We start from the raw sequence: 12,813 nt of genomic DNA on the forward strand, positions 1-12,813 counted from the left end.
GGGGAGTTGAAATATCCACTTAGTATATTTTTGAATTACTAACAGTTCCTTACTTTCAATCCATCCATCCTTCCACCCATCCATCCATCCATGCATCCACCCATTCATCCACCCATCCATCCATCCATTCGTTCACTCATCCATCCATCCATCCATCCATCCATTCCCTCAGTCCTTCCCTGCTGACCTGAGTGTCCCACTGAACAGACAGGACACAAACAGACCCTGGATCCCAAGGATACTGCCGAACTCCTCACTCACAAAATACACCAGGATCTGCAGAAAAAAACAAGCAGAAAATTCACTTCAAACTGTAAAATCAGTCGGTGTAAGTAACAGTAATCTTCACAAAGTACATACATGTATAGCAGAATCTAAAGAACCTGAATAAAACAAGGTGTATCAATACAGTACGTTACCGTCACTGTAAGAAGGACAAGGCAAGTTTAAAAAACATCATGATTTGGAAAATCGATTCAATGAAACTATGATTACTAGTATTTGATTTTGATGTTATGAAATTATGATGATTTGATTAGAGGACCTGAAGAATAAAGGATGTTTAAAACAAATAAACAAACCTTGGGGAAGTCCCTGAACTTTTTTTATGTGCATTGTGTTGTAAAAGGTGAAAAACAAAGTTTTAAAATCGTTGAAGAGGTTCATCAGTCACGTAGAATTAACAGTTAGTAGAAATTCTTCAATCAGTGACTGTATTTTTGTAAGGTAGATTACGTACCTCCAAATTTTCGGTGTCGACTGTACACCTTTCTCACGGAGTGACCTAGTCTCGCGAGAACACGAGACTAGGTCGAGACTTGTGTGGATCTTCTGACCTCCCCCGCCTCCTTGCGGAGAAGGGGTAGGTAGGACTTGGGCAGCTCCCAACCTTCATTGCGATTAAAATTAAAAAAAAGCAACTACTCCGCAACGAGGCGGGGGAGGCCAGAAGATCCACATAAGGCCATGTCGATTTGATTATATGGATGACATCCACTATGAACCTCAAAACTGATGCGCGCGTGCGAATAAAAAAAACTTTTGCAAAAAAAAAGTTGATTTCACTATGAAATCTACGTGGTCATGAAGGTTGAACAAATTACACAGAATATGGTTTGGAGAAGAATCTACTCGAATTCATTTCTTTACATTTTCCTCCTTTTACGTTTGATTTTGGCATTCTACGACATTGGTATGGTTTTTAGATATATTTTTTTGCAACTTTACGGTATATATTTGTTCATTTTGTACGATTTACAGTATGCTTGAAAACTTTTTTTTTGGAAACGGCCGAAAATTCATGCGCGCGCGGATGTCATCCATATAATCAAATCAATATGGCCTAAGTATCGACCTAGTCTCGTGTTCTCGCGAGACTAGGTCACTCCGTGATCAAGATGTACAGTCGACACCGAAAATTTGGAATACCTTTCAAAAACAGTCACTGATCGAAGAATATTCTACTATCAAAAAAAGCCCATTCACCAGTTTCCCATCCCCAGAATGCTTAGCGAAAACAGGGGTCTAAACATCATTTGCATAGGACAGGAAGGCATCGGAATGATCCTTGTGACGTTAAACAACTTGCTTTTCACTGTGTTTTGAGGTGTCGGGGCATTTTATGCTCAACATTAATAAAATTACTATGGGTCGAATCTGACAACAATTAGAGAATGAAGTTTTTGTGTTCTTTTCAACATGGAACATGTGGTTTGTAACGTTACAGCATCATATAGCTTTACCACTATAACGTTACAAACAATTCATTCCAAAAAATTCATTCTCTATTTGTTGTCAGATTCAACCCATAGTAATTCAATTAACCTTGAGCATGAAATGCCCCCAACACCTCAAAACACACTGAAAAACAAGCTGTTTGACGTCACCAGGATCATTCCGATACCTTTCTGTCCTATGCAAATGAGGTTTAGCCCCCTGTTTTTGCATTGCATTCTGGGGATGGGAAACTGGTGAACTGTGTCTGACCTGGTCAGGTGATGTGTAGTTGGGTGTTGGGTGCAGCTGGTCACCAGTACTGTTGGTAGCTGTTATGAACAAAGTTTAAACATTTCATTAATCCGTGACCGCCGGTGGAGTATTAAACTTGACAAAGCCTGAATAGTTACGTGTTCGCAGCTGTAACTCGCGATTCCCTAGCCTCCGTAGCAGGCTCATACAACAGCGAATAGGGGGTTTGGTGGTCTTCGGCTGTTTTCTGATTAGGCCATGTTGATTTTATTATATGAATGACATCCTCCGGGAACCCCAAAACTGATGCGCGCGTGCGAATAAAAAAAAGTTTTGCAAAAAAAAAGGTTCTTTTCATTATGAAATCTACGTGGTCATGAGGGTTGAGCAAATGGCACAGAATATGGTTTGGCGAATAATCTAGTCTTTAAGTTCATTTCTTTACAATTTCGTCTTTTTTCGTTTGATTCTGGCATTCTACGACATTGGTATAGTTTTTATTACTTTTTTTTGTAACTTTTGGTATATTTTTGGTCATTTTGCAACTGTTCTGTACGATTTACAGTATGGTTGAAAAAATTTTTTTTTGGAAACGGCCGAAAATTCATGCGCGCGCGGATGTCATCCATACAATCAAATCAACATGGGCTTAGCACATAAAAGATCCTGAAGACCCCCAAAACCCCCAGTTGCTGGCATGCTATGGAGGCAAAAAACGGGGGTAATTCAACCAGGCCGGCTATGTTATCTATATGCAATCAGAAAATAGCACATATAACATGCCAAAGACCCCAATGATTTATATATAGAGAGGCTAGCGATTCCCTTGCTGCATGAAGACGTAGATTGGTACGTTGTCTGCTAGTATGGTCTTGTTGATGCTCGTTATTTGTTTTGAATTTATACCGTAACTATTTTAGCGATATTCCTATTTTGATGGAATGATGGTAAAGGCCATATATTCCGTCAGTCGTTGCCTTGGCAATGATTTTTATTGCCTCAGCCTTGTTGTGATGGAGAGGCAAGAACACAGAAAAAATACTTTTGGTCAGTAATACATGTTGTGTCCCCACTGCAAAACTCAACTTTAAATGGTGCAAATGTCTGCCAACAAATTTCTAGCCAGGAATGCAGGGAATCGAACCCGTGACCATGAGACTTGATCTTGTTTCTGCTCACCGTTTAAGCCACTAGGTCATTCGACGCCACAAAACTTGCTGAATACTACTAACAGTAACAGTACTCACCATTATAGAAAGCAAACAAGACCAGACCAGCAAAAACCACCACAGCATCCAGCAGGAGGTTACCAGGTAAGTTCATCCACACTGATCTGACAGGTCAGAAGAACAACACAAGAACAAATTGAATTTTTATTATTAATAAACTTCATCCATACATGTACCATGGTATGGAGTGAAATATAACCCTTGAATGATGGTCCCACCTAATACACTCAGCAGTCTGTCAATCTGTTTTAAAAAGGACTCCTCATTCAATTCTAATAGTTCTGGGGATAGAGAGGCCATTCCATCTTTATTTGTTGCTTCAAGCTCCTTAGTTGCTTCACCGCTTCAATTTTTTTTTCATTTGGTCTCCTGGCAAATATGGTTGAACAATTCAGATGACTGGGTACAAGATAAGACTGTATGATGCATGTCCGCTACGTTTGTGTTCTGCAGCGACTACCTGAGCACAAGTGCGACGTCTGCGGCAGGTGCTTCCGGGCTAGAATTGGACTCGTCAGCCACACCCGGACACACAAGGACTGAAGTTGGGGTCATCATCGTCTACGATGGACGAACATCATCACGTTTGTGTTCAACATATCAGATGAGGCAGTACTCAAAGACCAACACTAATCTGACCGATTCTGTCAATAATGCCGAGCTTACATTTTGTAAACATGCAGCATACACTGCTGCGGAGGGTTGCTAAATTTGCTAGGTCGCTAAGTTTAAATAGGCTAAAAGATATAAGGTTTATGACCTGCCTATTCCTTGGTATGTATGGTGTCATAAGGCCTGGTCATTTACTATAACTATATTATAGCTTCGCTCACTCTGCAGTTTAAGCGGTAGTTATAGGGAATGGCCCTGCGGCCATATGACACCATGTACACCTTGGGGTAGGTCATTAACCATTAATTGACTAGTACACATGTTTACCTCCTGGCCTCCTTGAGAGACCTGGCTGTGAGAAAACGCTGGACGGAGGTCTGACTGACGGCGTAGATGGGCAGGGTGTTGAAAGCTCCTCCAAATATCAGCGACCAGAAGGACAAACGCTTGGTGGGATCAACTGTAAAACTGGACAAACAAACGGCCAACATTATTGATCCAGAAATATGATCAACTCCACTTGTTAAAACAAATTATAAGTATCAACAGATTTAAGTCTGACAGTAATTTGAAACTATAAGACATTGCTCTCTAAGGCCATGTTGATTTGATTATATGGATGACATCCTCTGGGAACCCCAAAACTGATGCGCGCGTGCGAATAAAAAAAAGTTTTGCAAAAAAAAAGTTGCTTTCACTATGAAATCTACGTGGTCATGAAGGTTGAACAAATGGCACAGAATATGTTATGGCGAATAATCTACTCTTCGAATTCATTTCTTTACATTTTTGTCTTTTTTCCTTTGATTTTGGCATTCTACGACATTGGTATCGTTTCTAAATGTTTTCCTTGCAACTTATGGTATATTTTTGCTCATTTAGCAACTGTTTTGCACGATTTACAGTATGGTTGAAAACTTTTTTTTTTTGGAAACGGCCGAAAATTCATGCGCGGATGTCATCCATATAATCAAATCAACATGGCCTAAAGAAGAACCTAGTTGGTACTTTTAAAGTCTGAATAGAGTACCTAGAAAAATGCTAGGGGGCCCAAAAACATCTGATTCAAAATCTTATGTTTTTCCTTCATATTGTTTTCAAGTTGACATAAAAGTCTTTTATCTAAATTCAACTATATTTGATGGCACTACTTTGTCAAAAAGTAATTTGAAGACAATGCTCTCTAAAGAATAACTTGGTACTTTTAAAGTCTGAATAGAGTAGAAAATGCTAGGGAGCCCCAAAACATCTGATTCAAAATCTTCCATCTGAAAATTGTACATTGTACATTCTACAAACAGAACAGAAAAGTATCTTATCTAAATCCAACTAATGTTTTATGGTCAGCCTGGCACTAGTTTGTTAAAAACAACAAAAAGTGTAATTAACATAAATTGTAGATTATTGCAAATGGTATCATGTTTCAATCAACATGAACTATAAATAATATGAACTTTGACTGCACCACACCAATGAAATAAACAACTCACTCAAAAAAGTTGAGGTGGGAGTGATTAGCGTTGATTTCCCAGACACGCCCAATGCCACCTGCTCTCACTGTTCCCATGACAACGATGGTTACCAAGGAGACAAACAGTACACAGAAGTTGAAGACATCAGTGTAGATCACAGCCTTCATTCCTCCCTGTATTTGGGCAAATTTTGTCCCCATCTTCATTGGTCAATAAAACAGTCACATCATGGTGATACATACAATTGTAAACTGCTGTAACTTGATCATCAAAATCACGTTTGGAGTGAGATACTTTGGAATAGATACTGTTACAAATCTAATAATAGAAAGATCATGATCATAGCTTTCACCAATTATTATGATGATCACAATGCATCCAGAACTTGAGATATCAAATCTAGAAGTTCTACATACATTAACGGGAAGGGTCCTAATTCCGACCTATGTTCCGTGCAAACGCACATACCTTTGGTAATACCTAAAGTTTATCTGACCAAAAACTCGCGCAACATGAGCTTTTATATTGACAGATAAATATCACAACGATTAAAGCTGCACAGCTGTGTATTTCACTTCAGTGTAGCGCCTTGCACCCAAGCGTAATGGTTCACGAAACGTACGGCAGGTTTTTGGTCATTTTGCCGGTGGAACGTTCAATCGCAATATGGGTGCGCTAATTCCGACCTAGTGATTAACACAGGTCGATCTGAGAAGAGAGCTTAGAAATTATAATACACAAATTATTACTAAAACTATCTACAACTGTTTTTCTGTTCCAAACAAGTCCTGTTTTTATGATTACGCGACTTGCTCCAAAGCGGCTGTTTCAAAACCAAAACCTGCATTTTTGACACGCTCGTCAACCCCCGAACAAGCGTCGAATTCAAACAGATTTTTCACTCGTCTGTTGTCGGAGTGTACTAACTAAAACAAACTTTGTGAGATTACCGATATCAACACAAAAAGTTTGTCCATTCTTGTGGTTATTTATAGGCACGTGCTACCATGCATAACGCCGCAACAAGGATTTTTCAAACTAGTACGGAATTAGGGGTAGGTCGGAAATAGGGCACCCCCCCCCCCCGTTAACTGTAGCAGTAATACATGTAGTACTATTAAAAGCAGATACCGAACATTGTATGTAGGATAAACTCTAAATTCTTCTCATACAACAACAGATACTAGACTATACAGATAACTGGTGTGTGCATCCATAATCATCGTAATTATACATACCAAGGATGTGTACAAAGTTGTAATGGTTCCCGCAAGTACTACTGTCTTCCACACCTCAAAATTTGTAGCTGGAACATAGAAATGAAACTTATGTCACAGAGGCAAGTAGAACATAATAAAACCTTAGGCCACAGCAATTTAATTTGTTGGTTCTCGGATTTGCTTCTTCATTTCTTTCTGATTTGCAAAAAAAAAAAAAAGATTTTGGTTTAGAATCAACTAAAAAATGCTCATATTTTGCCCCCAACAGTTGAGGAGAGTCCTTTTCTTCCTAGTTGTTACAGTTTTTCCATCTATCAATACAGTGGTTTGATTAAAAGTTCCAAATTCATTGCTTAGATATAACCCAGCCTTTTGTGTTGACTTGCTGGCTTCTATCATGATAGCATTTGGGGCTATAATAGGATGCCCAGACCTGTTTTTATTTTTTTTATTTTTTCGCCCTGTCGCTTCATATTTTTTCCGAAAAAATCCGAGAACCAACAAATTAAATTGGTGTGGCCTTAATGCTGTCTGAATCGACACCAATCTATCTGAAGTGTGTTAACCTCAGGGGTTAACCTCTATGAATTTGGCGTGTCTTAGGATACATGGCAGAATTATAAAGTTGATTTTACAGAAAGTTTATTGCAAATACATGCCCGAGGGCTAATTTCAGTTACAAACAACATAAGAAAGAAAATACAGTGGTATGTGAGACTATATCTACGTCCGTAACATTATACTATATTCTACAACATACATGGTACTAGCTATAGTTTTACTGGGTTTGACTTCTTCTTTTTAGCCAATGGAAGACGAATTTTCCCACTTCTTCTATGATATGTGGGTTCTTTGATTGTGATTTTCGTGGTAGGGAATGATTGGGAAGTAAGGGAGCATTTTAGACACGGTGGTAAATAATTGTTTTCTGATGTCGTCATAAAATGGACAATGAGAGATGAAATTAATTTCGTCTTCCACTGCATTTGAGTCTTACATTTCGGTACACTAGTACTGTTTCCTGACCTGCTTCCAGTGCCAGTGCAGGTGCGTACAGGATGACAGCGATGTAGAAGGTGTTCTGTAGGATGAAGAGACAGGCAGCCACCACCCGTAGGGACATGGAGAACCTCTGCTCCAGGTACTGGAAGGTGAAGTAAGTCACGTTGTCAGGGGTCAGCATTGGGGTCAATGGTAAGAAGACAATATCACTCTTACCCTCAACAAAATGGTGAAGTCCCTGTCACACAATCAGAATCACCCCCCCCGCCGCAACAACCAAACAACCAATGTTCTGATGTTCAGGATCAGTTATGACCAGATGTACAGTTGTACTAGTAGTGCCTTTTGATATGATTGACATTAAATTTGACTTAAATTTGAGTCAAATGTGACTGCCAAGCATGCCCCCTCCCCTGGCTCAATCCCCTGTCCACTTGTGAATGTTTTAAACATTTTATAGGAGGCCATATTCGGCTATGTGTGACAGGGCCTTTACTTGTAAAAACTTAAACCTGTATAAACTGCGTTCATAAGGACCCTCTTCACTTTATTTCAAGGAGACACCCTTAAGATTACTACTACCTGGATCCCCTGGGGAAACATTAATACACCTGATTTTTTTCACCAGTTCTTGTGCACGTATTTTCATATAAAATGATTCTCGTGATACAACAAGTACGGCAGGTTGCATCTAACTTGATATTAAATAAAGTGTTGTTCGTTCAAGTCATGGTTGTAGCTCAACAATTAAGGAAGGTTTTTAGTGTAGTGACTAATTTTACTGATTTTTTTCCATATATATGTTATAAAGGCAATTGAATAGCAAAGTTCTTTTTATCACAACCATTTATTTTTCAAGTCGACGTTTCGATGACCTTCTGTCATCTTCATCAGGCAGGGCAATTCTGACTGGTTTACTGTGCACTGACACTAGGTGTTACTTGGTTCCGGAATGTATTTTAAACAGAAAAAAACTAGCTTAAGTGCACTATGAACTATGTAACACCTTTAGTGCACTATGCACCAAGTAACATCTAGCGTCAGTGCACAGTAAACCAGTCAGAATTGCCCTGATGAAGATGACAGAAGGTCATCGAAACGTCGGCTTGAAAAGTTAATGGTTGTGATAAAAAGAACTTTGCTATTCAGTCGTTTACCAACCTGATGAAATTATTTACGGGGGCAATATAAGTTGTTTTGAATGAGTTAACAGCACAGACCTCGTATGCAGTTGTCAGTCCCAAACCATGGAACACGGGGATGAAGAAGACAGCAGTGACTGGGATGGTGATGAAGAAAGACAGATCAATGATCCAATATTGCGCGCCATGGACGAAGATCTCTGATGGCTCGCCTAGTATGGAGACTGCTGACATGAACGATGCCAGAAATGAGATGGCCACGGGTAGGCTAAACATGCTGCGGTCAGCCATCAGGTACCTATAGGGTGTACCACAAGGAAGAATATTAGTACCAACATACATGTGCAACTGTATACAATTTCACAATAATTTAGAACTCAGACATAAAGAAGCCTGGTAATGAGAATATTGGTCACAGGTAGGCTAAACATACTGCGGTCAGCCATCAGGTACCTAGGGTGTACCACAAGGAAGAATATTAGGACCAATATACATTTGTAAATGTGTTCACAATAATTTAGAACTCAGACATAAAGAAGCCCGGTACTGAGAATATTGGCCACAGGTAGGCTAAACATGCTGCGGTCAGCCATCCGGTACCTAGGGTGTACCACAAGGAAGAATATTAGGACCAACATACATTTGTAAATGTGTTCACAATAATTTAGAACTCAGGCATAAAGAAGCCCGGTACTGAGAATATTGGTCACAGGTTGGCTAAACATGCTGCGGTCTGCCATCAGGCACCAAAGGTGAACCACGAAGAAGAATATCAGGATCAAAATAAACCTACTAAAAATTTAAAGGTATGACAAATGAATAGGTTTAACCTGCTGATATCAGCTATCAGGTACCCAGAGTGACTGCCAGTGAGACCAATAAACTTTAAATCTATAATCTAGCCAGAAGAACATTGTAGCAACAATTCAGTGTAACAACAAGGTAAAATTTAAAGCTTGACAATAACATATTCAAAAATACCTGGCAGTAGTCTTCTGACCTCCCCCTGCAAATGCATGGTAGAGTCCAGTAGCAGCAGTGATGGCCAACATCCCTCCAAAGATGACATAGTCCACAGCTCCAAAGTTGTGTAAGTGCTCTTCAGAAACAGTCATACTTGCACCAAGTCCTTAGTTTGACTTGTTCTGTGAATGTATTGGATGTGACTGATCCAATTGCAAATCCTCACTATGATCAATAAAATAATTTGAGGTTCCACCTGTGCACTTTGAACCTTAGATTTACGTATAATAAATAGTACACAGCTTGGCAACATTTCTAAATTTAAGAGCAGTTGTCTGTAAAAACCAAGCATAAGGTGGCCAAACTCAAAAAATCAAATTCTCTTAAATTTTGTGTGGTGGTAGGGACTTGACCCAAACTTGCAAAAATGGGTAAGTTTTGGACGCCTGGTTATTTGTTGCCATGGCAACGGCCATTTTTCAAAATGGCGGATTTTTACCTTGTGGAGGCATAAGTCTTGCCCAAAATGGACCATCTTTTACCTTCCGTATCTCACAGAAAGTAACACATTTCTCATTGCTTCTAACATATTTTATCATCCATATTGTAACTAAGAAAATGATATAAAGTTTTGCTCGAAATGTTTTTGTGGTGAGCTGTAGCAGACGTTTAAAAATGGCGTGTTTTTGTAAAATTTCAAAATTGAGAAAAAGCCATTTTTAGGACGTTTAGAGTGAACCATGGCCGCTTAAAAGGCAAGTAGAATTAGTTGATTTTTGGTACAGTTATGGCTATAACCTTTGTCTACAACATATCAGAAAATATCTTTGGGGTCTCCATGGGGGGGAGTACATTGACCCCTAGACTAAACCATTATTTCCATTGTGAAAGAATCCCAACCGCTGCATTATAAGTGAAACAAGTATGATGTTTTTAAAAAAACACAGGCGACGATTTTGTGTTTAACTGTTCCGTTCTTTATAAATCGTTTTTTTTTTCAAATACGTACACATATAATTCAGAAAGAATCCAGAATTTCTGTACAGTACGAGGAAAGCCGTCAGGGGTCCAAAATCAGTTAGACCCAGGTAAATTTATGTTGTGTTTCTAGCCCTTGAAAAATTAGAATCGGTAGATAGGGATTCACCTTTTTTATCTGTCTTTTGTTTTTTGTTTTTTCATAGATCTTTATAATTAGTGATCCAACTAATACAGTTAATATAACAATGAAATGTATAAGTACACTGGTATCTTTAACACCACCCTAATTTCGCCCCTAGAGATATAATAGTGAAACGCCGTCTTGGGATTACCTTAAATTCCCGAAAGTACGCACCCCTTGTGCTTCTGTGCATGTAGCATGTATGTCTTAAAAACAGTTAGTTCTAGAAAATATCGTTTAAAAATAAATTTAGGCCGTGTACTATATACGTGATTGCATGATAACTGGATACAGTATTGTAGCGGGAAGCGTTTCGTGTTGGGGCTAGTTTTCATCGCTGGCTGCAGCCGATTTGCAAGACGTCACCACCGCATCGAAGGGTAAGGCAAGTGCGGCGAAACGTACAGCTTTGGATCACGGAGAGTGTTGGTGATCAAGCAAGCAATGGTCAATAAAGATTTGTGAATATTTCAATAATGGTTTTATCGGTAACAAGGGTTATAATGTTGATGCACAAGTACGTAGCTTTGTTGTTCTTTACTTCTATACGAAATGCGCCGAACACTTTAATAGGGCCCGCCCGGTCGAACCATAGAGAGCAACAATCATCGAGGCGGAGGTCTGGGCGGAGTTAATGAATGAATGAATGAATAAAGACCTTTATTGTACACACATACCCATTGGGTTAAGTACGGGTCACAAAAAGGATGGAATATAGATAACAAATATGTTAATGCTACTGTGGGTGTAGAAGTGCTACCGGATAATCAAAGGAATTATATACACTTCAAATATGTATTAATTTGTACTCCGTAAAACCAAGGACATTATACACACATAATGTCCTTGGTAAAACTGAGTCTGTTCAGAGGAAAGAAATACTTCCTTCTCGGGGCCAAGGTTCTGGAAAGCTGTCCTAAACGATGCCACGACCCTCTCTTCGTTCTTCAGCTGTATGTGCACTTTGCAGGGGAAAAAGATCGGCGTGCACAAGACAACGGGCGCAGCATGATTCAAAGTTTATTTTATTTACGCCCTTATTCACGCCGATCAAAAGAAACTGCGACAATTCGGTACGTGCAGGCCCGTGCACGTGGCGACACATGCTGGCTTCCCGCTCTAGCTGTGGGTTCCCACGATGTGTTGCCAAGGGCAGCGGCACGTACACAGACCTGCCGGCGGATCCCACCCACCGGCCGACGGTAAGATTGTCAAAGACTACATTTTTAACTCCGCCCCTATCATTGTTGTGTGCCGAACAGTCGAGTACATCTAACTTGCATTTTCACGTCGTACTGACTGGTATAGCCCGCTACAAAGTAATTTCCTGTTGCATTAAACAAGATTTAAAAAGATTTGTGATACGAAATGAAATATTGATAACAATTTATGTTAACTGAACCTTTGTAACGGCATGGAGATAATCTTTGTTGAAGATTTCTGAGTTCAACGCAAGCCGGAAGTGCAATAGAACTGACCATCAGTCGAGGTACAGCTATTATGTTATCACCTGTTACGTTACGACGATCAAGAACGTTCACGGCTTGTGGACCATTTCAAATATTACCACTCATAAACCCTCTTATAATTTCATATGTACTTACGTGGGGTTTAATATTATTTAAATTTTAGGCCGGAGTTTCACGAGATCGGCGCCGGCTGGCTGGCACCCCCATGAAACTCCTTCCTCTTCGCCCCCGCCGTTCTGCTTCGCCCCCGCCCCGTTCTGCTTCGCCCCCGCAAAAAATCTGCTTCGCCCCCGTCGTTCCTCTACGCCCCCGGCGCAATTCTGCTTTGCCCCCGTCCTTCTGCTTAGCCCCCAATGGCGGCACAGCTCACAGTCGACACGAAAATCGTCTGCAAAATAACAATAAAGGCTGTGCCGCCAAATTTAAAGTAGCCCATGCTCCGGCAAACATTCTGGACCACCTTTCTGCCAAGTGGCGTTGCACAAATCCTTCCCATTCAAAAGTTTACCCCTACCTCACGGCCCGTCAGTGGTTCTTACGTTTATAAGTACTGGCGTTTATAAGTACAGCCGTG

The 12,813-nt window shown here is 40.0% G+C and overlaps 1 pseudogene; it reads right to left on the bottom strand.

Moving 5' to 3' along the window:
• LOC109476647 overlaps positions 1-9,760 on the bottom strand; it is a 13,318-nt pseudogene extending 3,558 nt beyond the window's left edge.
• Positions 9,761-12,813: the final 3,053 nt, after the last annotated feature.

Source organism: Branchiostoma belcheri, unplaced genomic scaffold (assembly GCF_001625305.1).
Source record: "Branchiostoma belcheri isolate BF01 breed outbred unplaced genomic scaffold, Haploidv18h27 scaffold386, whole genome shotgun sequence".
Taxonomy (NCBI): Eukaryota; Metazoa; Chordata; class Leptocardii; order Amphioxiformes; family Branchiostomatidae; genus Branchiostoma; species Branchiostoma belcheri.